This window comes from Oncorhynchus kisutch, linkage group LG5, assembly GCF_002021735.2.
Source record: "Oncorhynchus kisutch isolate 150728-3 linkage group LG5, Okis_V2, whole genome shotgun sequence".
Lineage (NCBI taxonomy): Eukaryota > Metazoa > Chordata > Actinopteri > Salmoniformes > Salmonidae > Oncorhynchus > Oncorhynchus kisutch.
Genome location: NC_034178.2, coordinates 14,097,820 through 14,121,243, shown reverse-complemented (window position 1 = coordinate 14,121,243; position 23,424 = coordinate 14,097,820). Strand labels below are relative to the sequence as shown.

The 23,424-nt window shown below is 42.5% G+C and overlaps 1 protein-coding gene across 6 annotated transcripts in view; it reads left to right on the top strand.

Moving 5' to 3' along the window:
• Positions 1-23,424, top strand: part of LOC109890686 (B-cell CLL/lymphoma 9 protein) — a 109,163-nt gene that overhangs the window by 40,792 nt on the left and 44,947 nt on the right. For 2 of the 6 annotated variants that reach the window (XM_031824526.1, XM_031824525.1), the window contains exons 1-2: positions 17,531-17,953; positions 21,772-21,977. The gene's annotated coding sequence lies outside the window, so the exon portion shown is untranslated. Of the gene's footprint in view, positions 1-17,164; positions 17,278-17,528; positions 17,954-21,771; positions 21,978-23,424 lie in introns of those variants that run through there. The other 4 variants (XM_031824528.1, XM_031824530.1, XM_031824529.1 and 1 more) reach the window with 4 other exon arrangements.

Below are 23,424 nucleotides of genomic sequence, written 5' to 3'. Positions count from 1 at the left end.
CAATATGGGGATGAGGTAGTTGGGTGTGTTATTTACAGATGGGCTGTGTATAGGTGCAATGATCTGTAAGCTGCTCTGACAGCTGATGCTTAAAGTTAGAGAGGGAGATATAAGTCTCTGGCTTCACTGATTTTTGCATTTCGTTCCAGTCATTGGCAGCAGAGAACTGGATGTAAAGAAGGCCAAAGAGGTGTTGGCTTTGGGGATGACCAGTGAAATATATCTGCTGAAGCGCATGCTACGGGTGGGTGTTGCTATGATGACCCGTGAGCTGAGATAAGGCATGGCTTTACCTAGCAAAGACTTATAGATGACCTGGATCCAGTGGGTTTGGAGATGAATATGTAGCGAGGGCCAGCCAACGAGAGCATACAGGTCGCAGTGGTGGGTAGTATATGGGGCTTTGGTGACAAAACGGATGGCACTGTGATAGACAACATCCAGTTTGCTGAGTAGAGTGTTGGAGACTATTTTGTAAATGACATCGCTGAAGTCAAGGATCGGTAGGATAGTCAGTTTTACGAGGGTATGTTTGGCAGCATGAGTGAAGGAGGCGTTGTTGTGAAATAGGAAGCCGATTCTAGATTTAAATATGGATTGGAGATGTTTAATATGAGTCTGGAAGGAGAGTTCACAATCTAACCAGACACTTAGGTATTTGTAGTGTCCACATATTCTAAGTCAGAACCGTCCAGAGTAGTGATGCAGGTCGGGCGGGCGGGTGCGGGCAGCAATCGGTTGAAGAGCATGCATTTAGTTTTACTACCATTTAAAAGCAGTTGGAGGCCCCGGAAGGAGAGTTGTATTGCATTGAAGCCCGTTTGGAGGTTTGTTAACACTGCGTCCAAAGAAGGGCCAGACGTATACAGAATGGTGTCGTCTGCATAGTGATGGATCAAGGAAACACCAGCAGCAAGAGCGACATCATTGATATATACAGAGAAAAGATTTCGGCCCGAGAATTGAACCCTGTAGACTGCCAGAGTTCTGGACAACAGGCCCTCCGATTTGACAGACTGAACTCTATCTGAGAAGTAGTTGGTGAACCAGGCGAGGCAGTCATTTGAGAAACCAAGGCTATTGAGTCTGCCCATAAGAATTCAGTGATTGACAGAGTCGAAAGCCTTGGCCAGGTCGATGAAGACGGCTGCACAGTACTGTCTTTTATCAATGGCGGTTATGATATCATTTAGGACCTTGAGAGTGGCTGAGGTGCACCCATGACCAGCTCGGAAACCAGATTGCATAGTGGAGAAGTCACAGTGGGATTGGAAATAGTCGGTGATCTGTTTGTTAACTTGGCTTTCGAAGATTTTAGAAAGGCAGGGAAGGATGGATATAGGTCTATAGCAGTTTGGGTCTAGAGTGTCTCCCCTTTTTGAAGAGGGGGATGACCGCGGCAGCTTTCCAATCTTTGGGGATCTCAGACGATACGAAAGATAGGTTGAGCAGGCTAGTAATAGGGGTTGCAACAATTTCAGCTGATAATTTTAGAAAGAGAGGGTCCAGATTGTCTAGCCCAGTTGATTTGCAGGGATCCAGATTTTGAAGCTCTTTCAGAACATCAGCAGTCTGGATTTGGGTGAAGGAGAAGAAGGGGGGCTTGGGCAAGTTGCTGCAGGGGGTGCAGAGCTGTTGGCCAGGGTAGGGGTAGCCAGGTTGAAAGCAATGCCAGCCATAGAAAACTGCTTATGAAATTATCGATTATCGTAGATTTATCAGTGGTGACAGTGTTTCCTAGCCTCGGTGCAGTGGGCAGCTGGGAGGAGGTGCTCTTATTCCCCATGGACTTGACAGTGTCCCAAAACTTTTTGGAATTAGTGCCACAGGATGCAAATTTGAAAAAGCTATCCTTAGCTTTCCTAACTGCCTGTGTATATTGGTTCCTGACTTCCCTGAAAAGTCACATATCACGGGGGCTATTCAATGCTAATGCAAAACGCCACATGATGTTTTTGTGTTGGTCAAGGGCAGTCAAGTTTGGGGTGAACCAAGGGCTAGATCTGAAAATCACATTTTTTTGAATGGGGCATGCTTATTTAAGATGGTGAGCAAAGCACTTTTAAATGGCAACCAGGCATCCTCTACTGATGGGATGAGGTCAATATCCCTCCAGGATACCCAGGCCAGGTCGATTAAAAAGACCTGCTCGCTGAAGTGTTTTTGGGAGCGTTTGACAGTGATGAGGGTTGGTCGTTTGACTGCAGACCAATTACGGACGCAGGCAATGAGGCAGTGATCTCTGAGATCCTGGTTGAAGACAGCAGAGGTGTAGTTAGAGGGCAAGTTGGTCGGGATGATATCTAAGAGGGTGCTCATGGTTACGGATTTAGGGTTGTACCTGGTAGGTTCCTTGATTGCAGTAGGGTGAGGCCGGGTGCTGCAGACTGTTGGGGTGCCTTCGCCAATTCATCTTTCTCTGTCTCCCTCTATCTCTCTCTCTTATTCCCACCACTGGGTTTGTAATAAATTGGGGCTCCTGTATTTAGATAGAGGAGACGCTGCCTGCAGACTGCCTCTAGCTCCCATGCGGTCTAGCTCCCATGCGGTGTGGCTCCCCCTTCTTTTCTCTAGTGGGAGGGAAAAGAGGAGGGAGGAGTGGGTTTAGATATAAAGCCCTGTGGCAGGACAAAGACCTGGTGTGAGACTCCATTAAACTGGACTAAAGGGAGCCATTGAAAGAGGGACGCCGACCGACGACTGATGCAAATATATGCTCCTCTCTCGCTCCTCTCGTCCACCCTGGCCACTCAGCTCAGCTCTCCTCAGCTCTCATTACTCCCAAATTACCTTCACTGAGAGAGATGGAGATGGGGAGGGGACTAGGAAAAAAAGAGAAATAGATGAGGGGTGTGTATGTGAGAGAGAAATGTTTTTAAAAAGTCAGGAGAAAGAGAGAGAAAGGGGTGACCAAGAAAGGACTGCAATAAACAGTGAAAGAGAATGGGGGGGAAAAGGAGTGTTGAATGAGAGATAGAGAGTGAAAAAAAGACAAAGGGAGTGCAGGAAACAGAGAGAAAGAGAGAGATGTAGGAAAGAGAGACCGGTTAGGCCCCCTCCTCACCACGCAAAGAATGCAGGGAGGCTGGTGGAGGAATGTGAAATGGGTCTCATGGGAGGGGAGGGGGGGGTCAGGGTCTGGATGTAAACAGTGCTGCACCCTGTATGTGTGTGTGTTTTCCCTCTGTGTGTGTGTGTGTGTGTGTATGCGTGGGTGTGTCTCTGAATTCATGCATGCATGTGTGTGTATGCTAGAGCGTGCGAGTGGGTGTGTGTGCATTTGTGTATGTAGGTGGGGCGTTGTCAGCCACAGTGATCCCTCTCTAATGACAGCTTTAACGAGGTAACTGTCTAAGCTCTCTCCTACAGCTCTCTCCTGCATGCTTAGATTCAGATAGGTGTTTCAGTACACGTAATGTCGGTACTGTAAGGATGCTTCATGAAATTCAAGCCCCTCCCCAAGTTGACTCTTGTGTGTCATCCACACCATCTCATCCATTCATTATAAAGAAAGCATTTTGATTGAGGATTTGCCTCAGGATTAGATGTGAATGAAAGCATTTGGTGGGAATAATGAATTTAGTAGTATTTTTAAAAGGATAATATATTTTTGGGCAAAATGGGAATACTTGTCCAAGTTTGTACTTAAACAATCTTAAGAAATAAAGCAGACCTCGTATAATTATTTCAGCTCAGAGAGTGCCAAACCAGAATCAGTGTGAACAGGTAAAGATACTAATGCTGCCTTTCTGAAACAGCTCTCTCTTGAAAAATACATTGTACATCTCAATGAATACATGCACACATACAGAGCGCGTGCACACACACACACACACACACACACACACATACACACACACACACACACACACACACACACACACACACACACACACAAACAACCTAGATAACCCAATAGCCTTGACAGTGAGCCTTGGGTCAATGGTAATGTGTGTACTTGAGGCGAGGGAGAGAGAGCAGCCATACCTTTGGTTTCTCTCTCTGCCTCCTTGGCCTTCCTACCGTGTCAGTGGTTTATTTTTAGCCTGCTCTCACAGGGCTGCCATGTTATTTTGGGGGGAAAAGAACAAAACAGTTATTGCAACAGTGTTGGCTCTCCTCCACATGGACAAGTACTGCTTTCCTAAAAAGATCTGGAATCAGTTTGAGGGAAGGCTGTGGCTGTAGAACCAGAGGTGGCAATTGCCCAACACCAAGATAGAGGCTGACCTGGAAACAGTCAATCAGTTTTGGGTCAATGAGGTTGGCTGGATTGGCTGACTTCCCTTTTAGCACACAGACACGCACGTGCATGCAATTGGCTGCTCTTTAAAGGGGAGAATGGGCCTATACCATTCCTAGTAGTTATTTGGTTCAGTGAGGACCTGGAGTCATATTAAGGTATCTAGAGACTTGAGGTCTGTGTGTATCCGATGGGGTGTGATGGAAGCCTGTGCTTCGTCAATTTGTGGCCACAGGAAGCTTGCAAGACTTGACCTCTGACGCCATTACCACACACACACACAAATGCACTCACATATGCATACACGCCTATGTTAGCCAGCTACACTGCACTGATAAAGCTCTCCCCGCAAAGGAAGGCCAGATGAAACCACTGCGCCTGCTCACACCACCCTGCCGGCTAGCTGGCCCCATAAACAGGGTCAACACAGGACACTCTCACACCAATATACATTTACAAAGGTCAAATGACCTTTGACCTGCAGGAGCTTGTGTCCGTTTCCTGTCTCCCCCCCGCCTTGACTCTGTTTATAGGACATTCACAGAGAAAAGAGAGATCCCACCGGCACAAGATATGGTGCCACCCTACCAGCATGGCTGTAGATGACAACGGTGCTGTGTTTGTTGTTGACATAACTGGGATGTTATAGGAGGACTCAGCTATTGGTGCCAGGGTTGATCAATACAATTCAGGAAGTAAATAGAAATGTAAGCAATTACTTGAAATATTCTTTTTTTTTTTTGTAAAATTTCTCTTGCTGCATTTCTTCAATTAAAACATGGAATTTTTGCTTCCCCCCGGGATTACAGTGTCTTCTATCCTTGCCTGACTCTGTCGTTGTAACGGCTTTCTTCCGTGGACGAAGGATCGGACCAAAGCGCAGCGTGGTTAGAGTTCAACATGTTTAATAAAGACCATAAACGCTACAAAATACCAAAACAACAAATGTGGAAAAACCAAAACAGTCCTATCTGGTGCATAGACAAAAAAAAAAGACAGAAGACAACCACCCACAAAGTACCCACAGAATATGGCTGCCTAAATATGGTTCCCAATCTGAGACAACGATAGACAGCTGCCTCTAATTGAGAACCAATCTAGACAACATAGACATTCAAACTACCTAGAAAGGACACAGCCATTTAAACATACAAAACCCCTAGACAAGTCAAAACACATACGTCACCCATGTCACACCCTGACCTAACCAAAATAACAAGGAAAACAAAGAACACTAAGGTCAGGGTGTAACAGTCGTCAAGTGTGTGGTTGCTGCCGTTTGTTTTCGGGGTTTGAATGAGGAAAATGAGAGGGTAAAATCCTCCCAAGTCAATAGCTTGCCACATTGCCAAGGTTTAGGAGAAAGATATTGATTTTTCAATGATGCCTCAAGACAACAAAGGGGTCCACCAAGTGAAATCTCATTGATTTCACAGCCTCCTCATGGGAGGAGTTCTGGGCTGGATGGGGTTCAGAAAAATGGTGTGAGTGATTCTCTGAGCCACTGGTTCTCCGTTATAGGATACCCTTTTCATACTATTGAGCTGAACTTAGCTTTAAGGTATGTTTACATTGGAGGGACGCAGAATGACTTATGGAGCAGTCTGACCACGCATCAGAGGCCTTTTATTTCCAATTCCCCAGGAGAATCTTGTAGCCCTACCTGCTATCACCTCACCTGTGTGTGTGCCACAAATGACACCGTTATAGATTGATTGATGAAATTTTATGGATAAGTAGTAGGACCTAGGTTGGTTCTCCAGCCGGAGACAATAATATATACAGTGCCTTGCGAAAGTATTCGGCCCCCTTGAACTTTGCGACCTTTTGCCACATTTCAGGCTTCAAACATAAAGATATAGAACTGTATTTTTTTGTGAAGAATCAACAACAAGTGGGACACAATCATGAAGTGGAACGACATTTATTGGATATTTCAAACTTTTTTAACAAATCAAAAACTGAAAAATTGGGCGTGCAAAATTATTCAGCCCCCTTAAGTTAATACTTTGTAGCGCCACCTTTTGCTGCGATTACAGCTGTAAGTCGCTTGGGGTATGTCTCTATCAGTTTTGCACATCGAGAGACTGCAATTTTTTCCCATTCCTCCTTGCAAAACAGCTCAAGCTCAGTGAGGTTGGATGGAGAGCATTTGTGAACAGCAGTTTTCAGTTCTTTCCACAGATTCTCGATTGGATTCAGGTCTGGACTTTGACTTGGCTTTCTAACACCTGGATATGTTTATTTTTGAACCATTCCATTGCAGATTTTGCTTTATGTTTTGGATCATTGTCTTGTTGGAAGACAAATCTCCGTCCCAGTCTCAGGTCTTTTGCAGACTCCATCAGGTTTTCTTCCAGAATGGTCCTGTATTTGGCTCCATCCATCTTCCCATCAATTTTAACCATCTTCCCTGTCCCTGCTGAAGAAAAGCAGGCCCAAACCATGATGCTGCCACCACCATGTTTGACAGTGGGGATGGTGTGTTCAGGAAAATGATGAGCTGTGTTGCTTTTACGCCAAACATAACGTTTTGCATTGTTGCCAAAATGTTCAATTTTGGTTTCATCTGACCAGAGCACCTTCTTCCACATGTTTGGTGTGTCTCCCAGGTGGCTTGTGGCAAACTTTAAACAACACTTTTTATGGATATCTTTAAGAAATGGCTTTCTCCTTGCCACTCTTCCATAAAGGCCAGATTTGTGCAATATATACGACTGATTGTTGTCCTATGGACAGAGTCTCCCACCTCAGCTGTAGATCTCTGCAGTTCATCCAGAGTGATCATGGGCCTCTTGGCTGCATCTCTGATCAGTCTTCTCCTTGTATGAGCTGAAAGTTTAGAGGGACGGCCAGGTCTTGGTAGATTTGCAGTGGTCTGATACTCCTTTCATTTCAATATTATCGCTTGCACAGTGCTCCTTGGGATGTTTAAAGCTTGGGAAATCTTTTTGTATCCAAATCCGGCTTTAAACTTCTTCACAACAGTATCTCAGACCTGCCTGGTGTGTTCCTTGTTCTTCATGATGCTCTCTGTGCTTTTAACGGACCTCTGAGACTATCACAGTGCAGGTGCATTTATACGGAGACTTGATTACACACAGGTGGATTGTATTTATCATCATTAGTCATTTAGGTCAACATTGGATCATTCAGAGATCCTCACTGAACTTCTGGAGAGATGCTGCACTGAAAGTAAAGGGGCTGAATAATTTTGCACGCCCAATTTTTCAGTTTTTGATTTGTTAAAAAAGTTTGAAATATCCAATAAATGTCGTTCCACTTCATGATTGTGTCCCACTTGTTGTTGATTCTTCACAAAGAAATACAGTTTTATATCTTTATGTTTGAAGCCTGAAATGTGGCAAAAGGTCGCAAAGTTCAAGGGGGCTGAATACTTTCGCACGGCACTGTACATGAAAAATGATAAAGGATTAAACACAGTAATGCCTATTTCCATTGTGGTCCTCTCAGAGAGATGACAGGTGGGAAAGACTGACAGTTTACACTCGATGCAATTAAAAACAACAGAATCACCAGTTAAAAATCAACAATCACGTGTATAAATCACTTGTTGGTCGTGTTACGCTTCCTGCATAGTTTCCTGTTGACAAAAGAGTATCTCAGAGCAAGCACTGTACGGTTCAGGTCGGCTTCTACCCAAATCGCAGCAGGCGGATCTATACTGAGCCATACTTACTGCATAGCCATACCTTTGGCTATAGAACCGGGCTACAAACTAACACAGAAGATCATTATTTGTTGTGTAGTCTTGCAAATAACAGAATGCTGTTGAAAAACCTAACATTCAGGCTAACCTCATTCCTTAACGTAACATGGCAAACGCTCACTGATCATGTTGATGTATTATATAAAATGGGTTACTGATCCATGGAGCAGAGCAGTGGTCTGCTGGGCAGTTGGTCTGCTGGGCAGTTGATGGCACCAGTCACTTTGATTTCCACACAGCTGTGGATGTAAAATACTAGTCAGACCCTAAGCTCTGGGCAGGGTTGGCTCAACTCAGTATGCATGCAGTTAAATAAGAAAAGGATCCTATAGAATACAATATTATTACATACAGTACGGAATAGTATATAGTATTGTATAGTATATCACGGCATAGCATAGATATCGATTGCAGGTCACAGACGGGCGTGTCTGTGACCTTTTAATACTTGTGTCTCTGATTGAGACCTGTGAATTTGTGTTATGAGAGAGACTAAGAATAAACCTGGACATCTTTTGAACCTTTTATTACAGTACACGACAGCTAAATTGAATTTTGACAAAGTTCTATATCTGGCAGGTCGTTCAGTCTTGTGATAATGAAGAGTAATTCACTCACAGTGCTTGCTAGCCAACTGATTTACTTGATTTCCACTCAAACGAGTCTTAACCTTGCACATGACTTCCAGTATTCATAGAGAAGCTTGCTCAATGTCCACGATGTAAGTAATGAAAAAGTGGTCTACATGGGCATCCAGTTTATAAAGGAATTGATAAGGAATTTACAGTTGAAACCTTTGGTTCAAAATGATACCTACGCACACAGATATAGGTGCAGGCACAAAGAGACAGACAGACACACATACACATGGGGACCTTTTTTCCCTAACCCCTAACCAAACCCTAACCAAATCCCTGAACCTAACTCCTAACCCTAATACTATACCTAACCACTAACCCCTTACCCGAATTCTAACCCTAAACCTAATTGTAAGCCTAACCCTAAACGTAACCTCTAAGCTTAAATAACCTTTGTCCCCATGAGGATTTGAGAAATTATCCCACGAGGGAAAATGTTCCTTGTTTTACTATAGTTGTGGGGACTTAGGGGGATTTTAGGATAGAAGAACCTCCCCCCCCACAAAGAGGAGTTACTTGTCTGAATTTATGACACCCTGATGCCCTCTATCTGTGTACATAGAGGTGGTCCTCTCACAGCAACCCTCAGTGCCTAGAAGCTGCATGGAACTGCAATGATAGCTCTGTTGCATATTTAAGTGATAATGCCAGAGAAGCTGGTGTTTGGAGGATATATTGGCACGGGTGTTGTTAACTGTGTCAATATATCCTCCAAACACCGGCTTCAAGGACATTATCACGTTTAAACAAATATTCAAATATTGATTGACATATTTTCATATTTTTTACATTTTGATTAATTTATTAATGATATTTCATTCTTCCACAAGATATAGTCCCGACACAAATCTAGGGTTGCTACCCAAGCGGGCTGGTCGTTTAACAGTGTAGCCACAGATTTTGCTCTCTCATCAGGACACTTGTTCAGAGAAGATAGTCAACAACACAGCTAACACAATCACTTCCAACTGAAGCTGGAAAGACTGCAAACTAGCTGCACTTTGTTTCGTTTTTACCTGATTTTTGTTGACATTTCTTTGTATATATCCATAAAAATGATGCCAGCTGATTCATGATTTCGACTGGCTGAGAAACGCTGCCTGCCTGTCTCGTTCATTACTATGGGACAGCTGGATATCGAATTTGAATATTGAAACAATGTTGCAAATGTAGTAGAGACAGACAGCAAGGTTTATACAAAATCTCTGCTGTTGAAAACTAAATAAATGTGAGATAATATCTAGATGCTTTTAATAGTGGAGATCAAGTATATAAATTACCTGGCTGGGCTGATGAGACAGTGGATTGCGCAGTCAGATGGAACAGAGTAAATAGGCATTTTTACGTCATAGATTTCGCCGTTGGTAACTTGTGGAATAGACATTGGCTGGAGTGCGGTTTTAACCAATCAGCATGAAGGATTAGACCCACCCGTTGTACAACTGACCAGAGGACATTTCTCCAAAAAGTATGATCTTTGTCCCAATGTGCAGTTGCAAACCGTAGTCTAACAGTTAAGAGTGTTGGGCCAGTAACCAAATCCCTGAGCCGACTATGTGAAAAATCGGTCAATGTGCCTTTGAGCAAGCCACTTAACCCTAATTGCTCCTGTAAGTCTCTCTGGATAAGATCGTCTGCTAAATGACTCAAATGTAAATGTAATAGAATATCCCGAAGCTGTTGGTTTCACAAATGGTCTACAGCAGTAAAGACTATGAAAGGCCTTGGAGGTTTCCCAAATGGCACCCTAATCCTTATGTCGTGCACTACTTTTGACCACAGCCCTATGGATCCTGGTCAAAAGTACTGCACTACATAGGGAATAGAGTGTCATCTGGGATGCACACCTTGACTCACCAGTGTTCCTGCAGGAGGAGTGAAGAAAGGGCTTTGTAATGTGGTGACAGCAAAGCACCCAGAGCTAGGGACATTGTAAAACAAGTCCACTGGGGAAAAAAGTGGTGAAAATTAATTAAGGCAAGAGTGCGAGCTCAGCAGAAGAACTTTTCTTTGTTATGAGGTTTGTTTAGAGTCAAAGGATCATATTTCTTCGCAGGGCCTGATATATTCACGGACAAAAAACCTCACAGACTAACAAGCTGAGAGATAAACATCGTCTACAAAGGTTCCTTATTGGGTAGGGAAAAAAACTGTGCGTTACTCACAAATGAACAGGATTCACTTCAATATGATATCAATATTTAATTCGTTAATTTGCCAGGTTGTTGTTCAACGTATCCACTCTAAACTGAGTGTATGATTTAATTTCTGTATGACAACAATTACATCCAATTTTTATTGCTGTTTTCAGCTCCCTGATTAGAGGTTATTGAATAAATTATAGGGCACTCAATAGAATGGTTTGCTATCAAATTCCTTGTTGATGACTAGCTCATTGGTGTAATTTCACTAGAGAGGTGCATTCATTTAATTGGAGCTTGTTTAGATATCTACCTCCATTGCAGAGGAGGGGAATGAAGAGGAGATGAGAGGGAAGGGGATAGGGGAGGAGAGGAGAGGAGAGAACTGGAAAGTGGTGATTAATTGCAAAAGCAATCAAATCTGTATCTGGAAGACTGCTGTTAGATAAGCCTGAATGAATATGAAATACCTTTGTTTTCAAGAAATACAAATTATTGTCCACTCTCAAAATGTCGTGAACGGTTGTTTGTGTCTCACTCAGTGACCACTCACTGCCTTTAAAAATCTACAGTTGTGCACCGCAAGGTCATCTACTTGACTTATAGTAGAACAATAAGTTAACAGTGTCGGCCATAGGGTCACAAAGAAATGTGAAAGAAGAAAAAATACATATCATTTTTTTAATGAAACTGGTCAGCAAATGCAACCATAATATTGGCGCCATAGTGATGTTCAAGTTCATCCCTCACCACTGTTGTTTTCTGGTAGGGCTACTATAAGAAATACACCACTTGTATCTTCCTGGTGATGATGCCCTGGATACACAAGTGAGTGGGAGAGCTGACATACTAGTGTAACCGATGTGAAATGGCTAACTAGTTAGCGGTGGTGCGCGCTAATAGCGTTTCAATCGTTGACTTCACTCGCTCTGAGAACTTGAAGTAGTTGCTTCCCTTGCTCTGCAAGGGCCGTGGCTTTTGTGGAGCGATGGGTAACGATGCTTTGAGGGTGGCTGTTGTCGATGTGTGCAGAGGGTCCCTGGTTCGAGCACAGGTAGGGGCGAGGAGAGGGACGGAAGCTATACTGTTACACTAGCACACCAACAAAGGGTGTGACTGGGACATGATCCCCTCCTATGGTAACAGTCAAAAGTTTGGACACACCTACTCATTCCAAGTTTTTATTTAGACTATTTTCTACATTGTAGAATAATACGAAAGACATCAAAACTACGAAATAACACAATCATGTAGTAACCAAAAAAGTGTTCAACAAATCAAATCCAAATATATTTTAGATTCTTCAAAGTAGCCACTCTTTGCCTTGATGACAGCTTTGCACACTCTTGGCATTCTGTCAACCAGCTTCATGAGGTAGTGACCTGGAATGCATTTCAATTAACAGGTGTGCCTTGTTAAAAGTTAATGTGTGGAATTTATTTCCTTCTTAATACGTTTAAGCCAATCAGTTGTGTTGTGACAAGGTAGGGGTGGTATACAGAAGATAGCCCTATTTGGTAAAAGGCCAAGTCCATATTATGTCAAGAACAGCTCAAATGAGCAAAGAGAAACGACAGTCCATCATTACTTTAAGACATGAAGGTCAGTCAATAAGGAACATTTCAAGAACTTTGAAAGTTTCTTCAAGTGCAGTCGCAAAAACCATCAAGCGCTATGATTAAACTGGCTCTCATGAGGACCGCCACAGGAAAGGATGACCCAGAGTTACCTCTGCTGCAGAGGATAAGTTCATTAGAGTTACCAGCCTCAGAAATTGCAGCCCAAATAAATGCTTCACAGAGCTCAAATAACAGACACATCTCAACATCAACTGTTCAGAGGAGACTGCGTGAATCAGGGCTTAATGATCGAATTGCTGCAAAGAAACCACTACTAAAGGACACCAATAATAATAAGAGACTTGCTTGGACCAAGAAACACAAGTAATGGACATTAGACAAGTGGAAATCTGTCCTTTTGTCTGATTTGATAGTCCAAATTTTAGATTTTTGGTTCCAACCGCCGTGTCTTTGTGAGATGCAGAGTAGGTGAACGGATGATCTTCGCATGTGTGGATCCCACAGTGAAGCATGGAGGAGCTGTGATTGCGTGGGGGTACTTTTCTGGGGACACTGTCTGTGATTTATTTAGAATTCAAGGCACACTTAACCAGCATGGCTACCACAGCATTCTGCAGTGATACCCCATCCCGTCTGGTTTGCGCTTAGTGAGACTATCATTTGATTTTCGAACAGGACAATGACCCAAAACACACCTCCAGGCTGTGTAAGGGCTATTTGACCAAGGAGTGTGATGGAGTGCTGCATCAGATGACCTGGCCTCCACAATAACCCGACCTCAACCCAATTGAGATGGTTTAAGATGAGTTGGATTGCAGAGAGAAGGAAAAGCAGCCAATAAGTATTCAGCATATGTGGGACTCCTTTAAAACGGTTGGAAAAGCATTCCAGGTGAAGCTGGTTGAGAGAATGCCAAGACTGTGCAAAGCTATCATCAAGGCAAAGGGTGGCTACTTTGAACAATCAAAATTATAGATCATTACATGATTTCATATGTGTTATTTAATAGTTTTGATGTCTTCACTATTATTATACAATGTATAAAATTGTACAAATAAAGAAAAACCCTTGAATGAGTAGGTGTGTCCAAACTTTTGACTGGTACTGTATATAGATCACATAAACACATACCTCTTTATGGATGAGCGGCACCACTAAATCCCTCTGTTTGACTATATTGCACTGTTCTAAGCAGTCACATATGTTGGTCTCTTTATTAACCTATGGCAATGACATACATTCACTTAGTGTCAGCTTAGACCTGGAACACAAGATAGCAGGATAGAAATAAAGCCCATGCCTCATTGTGGTCAGGATTTGTTTTTGCTTTCCGTGCTACCAGATGTCACCTCTTGCTGGGGTGTTAAACATGAAAAACGTGTGTAACTGATGTTTTTACTCACTGTGTTGCGCAAATCAACAACAGGGCCGTGTTCGTTAGGCATTAATCGGAAGATAACGGACTGAAACAGGGAGGGATTATCTAGACTTGTTCTAATAAGAAAAATGTTTTGTTTTCCTTTGCAAAACATTTGCACGGTGTATCCTGCTGAACACAACCCTGTAACACTAAGGATGTCAGGCACCATATTATATATAAAAGTATGCAAACATTGACAACTGTCTCTGTTGTCGCCCATATAGTAAATGGTATATGTCTGAAACATGTCTGTCATGTACTCTCTGGGGGTAGAGGAACAGACATTTTATCAGCAGGGGACGATCTTTCATATCACTCCCAAAGAGGAAAAAGGATTGCCTTCTTTTTCTCCCCCTTGTTATCTAAGAGGCACACGAATCGACAGAGTAAAACGGTAAAAGCAATTGCCATGGAACTTCTAAGGGAATTGTTTTCCCCCAGAATGGAGTATTCACTTAGAATGTTGTTGTTTTCTCTCTCTCTCTCTCTCTCTCTCTCTCTCTCTCTCTCTCTCTCTGTGTCTCTCCCCCTGTCTCTCTCTTTTTCTGTCTCACTCTCTGTCTCTCCCTCTCTCTTTCTGTCTCACTCTCTGTCTCTCCCTCTTTCTCTCTCTCTTTCTGTCTCTCTCTCTGTCCCTCTCTCTTTCTGTCTCACTCTCTTTCTCTCTCTCTGCTCTTTCTGGGATCCCGGGAGTCTGTAGGGTACGTAGTGGTGGTGCTGTGGGTTCAAGCAGAGGATTAGATGGCAGACAAATGCTTTTAATCCCTTGAGTCTGCCAGCCCCCCCCCTCCGTTGCATGCTTAGTATGCATCAGAACGAACAACAGACAAAAATCTAGTGCTTCCTCTCCTCCTTCTAACATTCCCTGTCTTTTGTCTCCATATCGAATCAAGAAACAGCTATGTGCCGATAGGTCTCTCTGATCATTCGCTGCTATTTCTAACCAATATAAAGAACTATATCTTCTTGTGTAAATAGAATAGATAAACATGTGCCTAGTGTCTGTTCTATTGTGTTGACACAAAGAATCCCTATTGCATGTTCATCACTCTTGCTCAGCTATTTGAAGGAAGAGTGTTTTAAGAGAGGCAAGTGATTGTGAAAAATTGCAATTGGTATCTCTGAGATGGCATTTGTGAGTGTGTTGTACCCCACATCTGAGGGGATCCGACTAGTACGGTCAGAGGATACTATAGAGTTCAGCCCATAGCATGTCCTCAGTAAGGGACACAGGGAAACCCAAATGAGACAAAAGACGAAAACTGCTATCCTGATGTCTGTACTGGCTGCTAGTACAGCCTGGTCTCATAGACTAGACGTAACATAGTAAATTAAAAACCGGGATAATCAAATTGGTATGGTATGTTTTGTTTGGTATGGCTACATAGGACAGAATGTTACTAAAGGCAAAATCAAAAGTATGAGGGTTGGTCAGGGTAGATTGGTGGGCGTATAACGTGAATGTCTAGCAACCCAAAGGTTGCACGTTCGAATCTCATCATGGCTAACTTAAGCATTTTGCAACTACTTAACATGCTAGCTAACCCTTCCCCTAACCTAACTCCTTATCTTAACACTTAACCCCTAGCCTAGCTAACATTAGCCACCTAGCTAAGATTAGTGTTAACCACCTAGCTAACATTAGCTACTTCAAATTGGAATTCGTAACATATCATACGTTTTCAGAAATTCATAACATAGTAAGAATTGCAATTCCTAACATATTGTACGAATTGAAATTCGTAACATATAATACAAATTGTAAGATAAGACACAAAATGGAAGATGGACATCCACAAATGAATACATACCATACGAAACTTAACATATTATAGTAATTGGAGTGCCCAAGATTTCCATTTACTTTGTTATATCTAGGTTGGCTATTACTGGCATCTTGAGATGCCAGGGGTTTAAGTGATCCATCATATGAATCTGTCCAGGTTGACTGTTCATGTCTCCAGTCTAGTACATTTGATAAAGACGGACACAGACAGTTAGACAGACAGATGACAGACATACTTTCACATTCACTTCTTGTCATTTAACAGACTCTTACCTAAACCAATATATAACCTATGGGGAGGGGCAAAGTAGGTGTCAGGTAGACCCATATAAAACTAAACCTGTTCAAAGAAGAACAAGTGGATAAGTGCAAGGGGTGGAGGGAATCAAGGGTCGAGGTGGTGGAGTAGCCAGGTGCAGTTTGAAGAGAACACACCGACACCTTTGATGTTCAAACCGTTGAGGACATCTAAAAAGACGTCAGGCTATAGGAAAGTGTCTGCTTTTTCATTTACTACCGTCTCCTGTGCAGGCATGCGGGGGGACACAGCTCTTTCAACTACAATTGATCTAACAGCTCACATACAGTATGGCACATTGACTTGACCTAGAATCTGATTAAGAATGTAGGTTAAGCTATTCTTTCAAAGTGGGGGTAGCAGAGGAAACAAGACAAGAAGTATACTTCATTAGTCCACACGAGGTGGAAATTTGTCTTCTGCTTTCATCCAACCCCCCTGATATACACACACATACAAACACACATTAGATTGGAGAAGCTGGAGCAGACATCATTTACAAATGAAGCATGTGTGTTTAGTGAGTCCACCAGATCAGAGGCAGACCAGAGATAAGCGCATGTATAGAGTATCACAGTATGAGTCATAACACCTATAAAACCTAGCGGTCAAACAAGGAAAGGGTTCTAATAGTTTTTCCACCATTCATTTTTCCCATACGGAATTTTAGAAACTTAAAATAAGGGCTGTGCTTCGCATAGGCTTACCCTTGCGTGATGTTTTGATAACCGTGTAAATCTCTCTAGGACAAGGTGACTTACGTATATATTCACCTGTATTTACCCACCAAAAATGTAATGCTAATGTGGCTATCATAAAGAACTACAAATGCCATGATGATCTAAATGAGACTGCCGAATCGAGGCAAAGGTAAACATCTCTGGGTTAACTATCTAATGGTAACTAACTCTAGTAATTAATAAATTGGCAACATTTCTTTAAATGGACAATTCTGTGAACTGTCTTGTGCAAGTTTTACATCGATACAATACCTGTTTGCAAAGGTGTCAGCTAGATGTGACGTGCAGGAGCTTGCAGGGATTTGTAGTTTTGCACGATGTCTACTTTGATCATAATTCGCATTTTTTTTAATCTAAGAGTAAATAGAGTCGAGCATATTGATAAAAGTCACCTTATCCGAGAGAGATTTACATGGTTGTTGAAACATCCTTCCTGGGTAAGCCTACACAAACAGCCCCTTTTTTCCTCTAAAATCCCCTATGGGAAAAAATGAATGGTGGAAAAATTATTGGAACCATTTCCCTGTTTGACAGCTAGGTTTTATGGGTATTATGACACCTCCACTGTGGGGCTCTATTGGACCATTTTCCTGTCCTTGCTAAGCATTCAACATGTAAGGAGTACTTTTGGTGTCAGGAAAAATGTATTGAGTAAAATATACATCTTTAGGAATGACGTGAAGTAAAAGTTGTAAGAAATAGTAAGTACAGATACACCAAAAACGACTTAAGCGGTGTATTTTTTTTTTACACTACTGCTATTTACTGTCAGGCTTAATAGGCAAACATTTTAATTTCCCAAAATGCATAGGATATTGTATGGTTATCCTAGTCTTGCAATCGGTTAGTCCATTATCACCTTTACCCTGTCGTTCCTAGTAGGCTATAACGGATTGACTTCGCTCTCACTTCTCTGTGAGTTTGGTCTGTGTTCTAAACTGGCTGGGGTTTTCAGCTTGCTTTGACAAACACCCCTCCCCCAAGCTTTGGCGAAACAGGAACAACTCCTTTGAGAAAGAGAGAGAGAGAGAGAGAGAGAGAGAAAAAAAAAGCTGCACAAGTTTGGAACGTCTTGGAGAAGCCCTTGTTATCGCTTGGAGTATACTAGTCAGGAGCGGAGATTTATTCATGCAAAATCTGGAACTATTCTACTGCTCTGGTTTAATCGTGGAAAATTAACAGTTTAACCTCGTCTTTCGCGTAGGCCTAACCTCTTTTTATGAAAATGGTTTACTTTACTCGAGGATAATTATTGGTGCAAGTCTATTTGTGTATGGAATCATTTGTCCTCAACGAAGAAAGATGGGACTCGTGGAGCTCTGTATACATATGTGATATCGTGTTCAACAATGAAGGATATTGTGTCAGACACAATGGGTAAGGGAGGGTTTCCCTTTGCATCTAACGTTACTCTACCTAACCAAGCTATATATCTTTAAAAAAAATGTTTTATCCCATGCCCTTTCAGCTGTAAACATACTTGGCCTTGCTCCGTTGGGAAGTCAGACCCTTATTCTCTGAAGTTAACGTTACACCTTTAAACATGATTCAATTTGCTATTTCAATATATCGCTTCAAAGTTGTCCCTGGTGCTAGTTTTGTCCTATTAATTTGTGTAGATGGGTATTTGTCCATTGCAGCACACATGCTGCTGCTTTCTATTTTCGTAATGCATCGATTTGTGGGGGGTTACTTACTTTCCCCACTAATACTAATCAATTCTGACTTTCGGTTTCACATAGAAAGCTTAAATTACTGCACTTATCCAGGTCTACGCGTGTTGAAACCATTGCAAGGCAGTAAGCAACACATCCTGCAAATGTTGATCGTGATTCGCCGACTTGGCCTGAAGCTTTTTGTCCCATTCTGTGACCAACCCGACGTTTTCCAGTGGAAGGCTTGAACAGCCGTGGTCGAATACGCTAAATCTATCGTTACCTTTCGTGTTGCAGTGGCTCATGGTTTTGATCCGCTTGTTATTAAAGGCGAGCGTGAAAGGAGATGGTTTGTAACTGTCTGGCCAACAAAAAAACAAAGCTACGAGAGGGTACACTAATTTTCCCATTCATGGTACCCGACTCAATATGGAATGGGACGTCTGCAACATATTCTGAAATGAATGTAGCCCACACTCTTTTGCATATGTAAACACTGGATTGGAGGTACTGGAAAATGTTGAATCATACGTTTTATATTCATAATAGGTGTTGTGTCAGTTAGTTGGAAACTTGCATCACCACCCCTTTGTAGTTATATAGATGGTATTTATGCTGTGTAACTAGCCCGTTTTGTTTCTTGAGCAAAGACTGTCTGTTTACTTGTTCTACCCATAGAGAATACTGCGTCATGTCCTGTGTCCACCTGGTTGTGGTTCCTGCTTGAATGGTAGGTTAGTTAGATAACCAAAGCCTTGGCCTATTCACTCGGCTCACGACTGTTTGGGCAGAATCAATATTTGCCAAAAAGGTTATTTTGGTGGTGTAGACTATTCATATAGAAGATGTGAATGATGCCATGGTCAGAAGAGCTGATGAAGCCGTATAACACTCATTTTGTCAGCATGGAAAATACATCGGCTGCAGTACAGCTAGAATCCTTAGTTGTTACATCCATTTTTGGACCTATAAATTCATGATATATACCCATTGATTCTTGAAGAATATAACTTATAAATGCCTCATGAGCTTAGATCAAGTGTTTTACCCCATCAGAACCCAAACTATTTTTTTTATGCCAATGTTTGTGACAATGACTTAAATGTAAACAAACACTGTATAGCCTCAACATGGTTAAAACTATCATTTTGATATCATGGTCAGGGTTTCATTCATATCTCTGTCTGAATTTGATAGTAGTAAAATTTCTCCAGGCCAATCTCAGCTTTTTACCAAAACAGGTGGGGTGCCTGCGTTGCCATTGTTTCAACTATGCATCCAAGGTTTAAGATTATAATTAAGGCCTTAAAGTTTATGCATACCAGGCTAGGGTAACGCTATTTCCAAATTGTCCTTTTGGATCAATTGGTATTTCATTCTAAGCTGTCCCATAGTTTTACTGCTGTGCAGTGGCTTAAACCTGGGCATCTAACCTAATGTCAAAGCTGACGTGCTGTGGATATGCAGTTAAACATGTAGGTTGTGTGCTATCTATTCCTTTTGCACTGTGGGTAGAATCTGCCATGTGGTTCCATTGCCTTTGTATATGTGATGGTTTTTATGTATTAGCTTGGTATATGTGGGATGTATCATGTACACATTATACACGTTTTCTATATATCTTTTCCATCTTAGATGTTAAATGTGTAATTGCTCAATTGCATGGCCTCTGTTGCAGCCAGAGAAAGAAGAAACACAATCTAAAATAAAAATCGAACAAAGATGTTCGATTTGGGACCGACTGTGTCTGCCTCTTCCTATTGTATTCCTATTTGAATTATTCCTCTCTAAGACATTGCCCTGAAACCTCTAAAAAGTCACACTGCTTTTCAAGCAGACATTGAATGTATCGATTGTGCCTTTTTTTTAAAGCGGCTTGATAAACTCATCAAAAAAAGAAGCGTCCTCTCACTGTCAACTGAGTTTATTTTCAGCAAACTTAACATGTGTAAATATTTGTATGAACATAAGATTGAACAACTGAGACAAACTGAACAAGTTCCACAGACATGTGACTAACAGAAATTGAATAATGTGTCCCTGAACAAAGGGGGGGGGGGGGGGTCAAAATCAAAAGTAACCGTCAGTATCTGGTGTATGCTTATTGCAGTACCAGCTGCAATAAGTACTACAGTGCATCTCCTCCTCATGGACTGCACCAGATTTGCCATTTCTTGCTGTGAGATGTTACCCCACTCTTCCACCAAGGCACCTGCAAGTTCCTGGACATTTCTGGGGGGAACCCTCCGATCCAACAGGTCCCAGACGTGCTCAATGGGATTGAGATCCGGGCTCTTCACTGGCCATGGCAGAACACTGACATTCCTGTCTTGCAGGAAATCACACACAGAACGATCAGTATGGCTGGTGGCATTGTCATGCTGGAGGGTCATGTCAGGATGAGCCTGCAGGAAGGGTACCACATGAGGGAGGAGGATGTCTTCCCTGTAACGCACAGCGTTGAGATTGCCTGCAATGACAACAGGCTCAGTCCGATGATGCTGTGACACACCGCCCCAGACCATAAAGGACCCTCCACCTCCAAATCAAACCCGCTCCAGAGTACAGGCCTTGGTGTCACGCTCATTCCATTGACGATAAATGCGAATCCGACCATCACCCCTGGTGCGACAAAACCGCAACTCGTCAGTGAAGAGCACTTTTTGCCAATCCTGTCTGGTCCAGCGACGGTGGGTTTGTGCCCATAGGCGACATTGTTGCCCGTGTTGTTTGGTGAGGACCTGCCTTATAACAGGCCTACAAGCCCTCAGTCCAGCCTTTCTCAGCCTATTGCGGAAAGTCTGAGCACTGATGGAGGGATTGTGCGTTCCTGGTGTAACTCGGGCAGTTGTTGTTACCATCCTGTACCTGTCCCGCAGGTGTGTAATGTTTGGATCGGTACATCCAAACATTACACGTGGTCTGCCACTGTCCGTCCTGTCTCCCTGTAGCGCTGTCTTAGGCATCTCACAGTACGGACATTGCAAGTTATTGCCCTGGCCACATCGTTCATGCAGATGAGCATGGACCCTGGGCATCTTTCTTTTGGTGTTTTTAGTAGAAAGGCCTATTTAGTGTTCTAAGTTTTCATAACTGTGACCTTAATTGCCTACCGTCTGTAAGCTGTTAGTGTCTTAACAACCGTTCCACAGGTACATGTTCATTAATTGTTCATGGTTCATTGAACAAGCATGGGAGACAGTGTTTAAACCCTTTACAATGAAGATCTGTGAAGCTATTTGGATTTTTATGAATTATCTTTGAAGGACAGGGTCCTGAAAAAGGGACGTTTCTGTTTTTGCTGATATAAAATACACAAAAGTGTATTTAGGTCTTTGGAGATCTGAGGCCTGTTTAGGAGGATGTAATGTCACGGAATGTTCGGAGAGAGAATGTATTGCGTAGAACAGAAATGATTGTCACTCAGATGGAATAGGGGATTGTGTCAACTGGATTTGTTCTATTTCCATCTGCGATATTCTGAGCGTTTTAAAGACCCTGAATACACCCCTGATGGTTGTCTTTTTTTCCACTCTCCAGGTTTGTGAATGGGCACTGTGATCTTCTGCTGAGAGGGAGTGCCGGGATTTGAGGCTCTGTGACAGTTGTGACTCCGGGCCGACGCTAAGCCAGTCAGCTTGCTTTATCTGCCAGACCAAGGTCAAAGGGCACGACAAAGGGAACCCAGGGATAGGCTCTCCTCATGAGGAGTAGCCGGGGTCTCTGAGACCTGGGGTCATTTTAAGGTAAGGAACATCACAAACTCACACACGCGTGTAGCTGCCATGTTACTTTGTCACTGTTGGTTTGGATTTTACAGGCATGTGATATGTGAAAATGTTTTTGTGCTTGTTGGCGAATGTGTCAATTATATTCAAGCATTAGGAAATGTTAGGGACAACACGTATTATGGACTACAATATGGTTAATCAAACGTGTTATAATTTTTGTATGACAATGTATTCACAGATATCGACTCTTCCCATATGACATCTGACAGCTTAAGAAATGTTTTTCTTTTTGTGCATGGGATCTAAGAGTCTAAACTTAAAGAACTCAAAGAGCAGTAACAGGGACATCTTGACGTGATAGTTTACTCCACAAATCTCAGATGTGGGGGGGGGGGGCGCATGGGTTCAGGCCCTGGGCAGAGGACAGGGCACCCTGTTTATGGAATGGTATGCTGTGTTGCAGGGCTTATCTCAGGCCCTGCCTACACACACACACACCATGTGTGACGCCAGGCTGGGCAGAGCTGAGGGCGGGCACATGCAAATGGCATGAAACAGCCCAGCATACCATCCTGTAATCACATTCCGTGACCTACACACCCACTAATGGCCTCAGATGTAGGAACACAGAGGCTGACAGACAGGAAATGGTGTGTGTGTGCGCGCGTATGTATTGGAGACTGTGAGGCGTGCGCTGTCTCCATGGCTGGGCGGTATAACATATTTTATGATATACCGGTATTGAAACAGGGACCGGTTTGGGTTTTTACTTTACCTTCTGTACCAGTATTTGAATGTTTTGGTTTGTTAAATGTGATACGCCATGTGTAATGTCAATTTTTATAGTTTACTTTGCTAGTCATTTCTCTCCGCAACACATACCTAGCCATGCCCCCCGTCACTCAAGGAGCGCATTTGATGTTCCTCAACCACGAGACACTTGCGTTCAGTCTGCATGGTCAATGCAGCACATGTAACAATGTTGATGATGACAATGCTGTTTTCACTTTGCTTCTTAATATAAATCCACTATCTTTCTATAATGACACTAAAGGTTTGTGTTTCTTACATCAGCAAACAGCTAGTTTGTCTTTTCTTAGCAAGTTGCCCTAAATCTTGTTAGCCGCAAATGCTAATAGCTAGCTAATAAATGTACTGAGTAAGAGCATACGTAGCTAGCTAATACCAGTGATGGTGTAGACTTAAATCTGCATGTTTGTGCAACAGTATCTTCTAAATCAAAGAGGAATATGCAAAGCAGGAATATGTTGGCTACATGATGTAGGTAAGAGAGAACATGCAATGTAGCCAAAGCTTATAAGGTCCCCTAGGAAACGTTTATCGACACTTTAGTTCCTACTGTCACAATAACCCCTCCCTGGCATTTTAATTTGTTGTCATCTCAAACAACACTGGATTCAAAGTTCCCACTATTATATTCTAACTATAGAATTAAAATAGT